Here is a 1,559-nt window from a genome sequence, read left to right on the forward strand (position 1 = left end):
AGACCCTTTACTATATAACTTTTTTTCACTCTGTTTATGGTGGTTTTTGATGAACAGAAATTCTTAATTTAAGTGAAATTGAATGTACTCTTAAGAATATGGTTAGTACTTTCTGTATTTTGTTTAAGAATATATTTCCTATCTGAAAACATAAAGATATTTTACTAACTTATTCTTAAAATTTTCGTAAATTTGTCTTTAACATTTCAGACTTTAATACTTCAAGAATTTACTTAATATGCAATGTGAGACAGAGGTTAATTTCATTTTTATTCCAAATGGATATCTAATTTCCCAGCATGACTTATTGAAAATCTTGTCCTTTGCCTATTGACCTAAAAAGTTACATCATATGTCAAACATCTATATATGTATAGGTTAATTTTTTGGTTATGTATTCTGAAATATTGACCTTTTTGTCTCTCCCTTTAAAATCATCTTTCTGTTAATCACTCTAGGTTTATAATTCTTGATGTCAGGAATAATGGCCTTCCGATTTGTTCTTCTTTTTCAATAAGGTCCTAACCCTTTGCATTTCCACATAAATTTAAAAATCAGCTTTCCAATTCACACACACACACAAACACAAAAACCCTGCTGAAATTTTAATTTCAATTGCCTTGAATGTACAGAAATTTTTGGTAAGAATTAAAATCTTTCCAGTACAATCAGAAAACCTATAACATAGCATATTCTAAAGAGCATATTTGTTTCTAAAAATCTCTTTTGTGGGCAAAATCACTCAGTAAAAACCAAAAGGCCATGAGAAAAGTGATGTTAGGGGGAAAAAACTCAAAAACAGTATTTGTGATATATAAAAATATAGGAACCTACTAAAAACAGCAACACAATTTTACATATGCCAAATGGTTAAAAATACATATATACTACAGTAAATATGGCACTTTGCCTTGAAAAACATCTGATGTTTCCTTGTGGAAGTGGGCATTAGAATGATTGCTACTTGTCAGTTATTGTGAAGTGGTAGAAGAAAGGTTATTTGAAATCAGATGGAAAGTTATAATACCAGATGTAGATGGCTGTGGCTCATAACAACCATGGCAAATTGTGATAGTTGGTAGATGTTTGAGATGTGTATGAATTTTTTCTGTATTTTTGCATGGCTCAGTTCAGCTGGGTACAGTTTTTGTATTCACCTATTTTTTCTCACTTTTGAAATTGCACAAAAGCAAACACGGACTTTGCCTTATGCTGAAATTATTCTCTAGTATATCAATTGCATTGGGAAAATAACATTTCAAAACAAATGTACCAGAATTAACTGTATTGAATTATCCAATGTATCACTATAGTGTTAAGTGTGCATTTATTTAGAAATATTTTATTGTCTCTTAATAAATCTTGTTTTTTTCTTTGTTTTAGTTTTCTTCCTAAGAGATTTGCATACCAATTGTTAGGTTTATTCTTGTGTATTTGATAGTTCATGCTTTGTAAAATCTATGAATCATACTTAGGTTTTTATTTTATTTTTTATCACTAGTCTGTAGAGATACAATTAGTTTACGAAATTTTTTTTAATTTGGCACCCTGCTAAACTT

This window comes from Propithecus coquereli, unplaced genomic scaffold (genome assembly GCF_000956105.1).
Source record: "Propithecus coquereli isolate 6110/MARCELLA unplaced genomic scaffold, Pcoq_1.0 Scaffold393, whole genome shotgun sequence".
NCBI classification, from domain to species: Eukaryota; Metazoa; Chordata; class Mammalia; order Primates; family Indriidae; genus Propithecus; species Propithecus coquereli.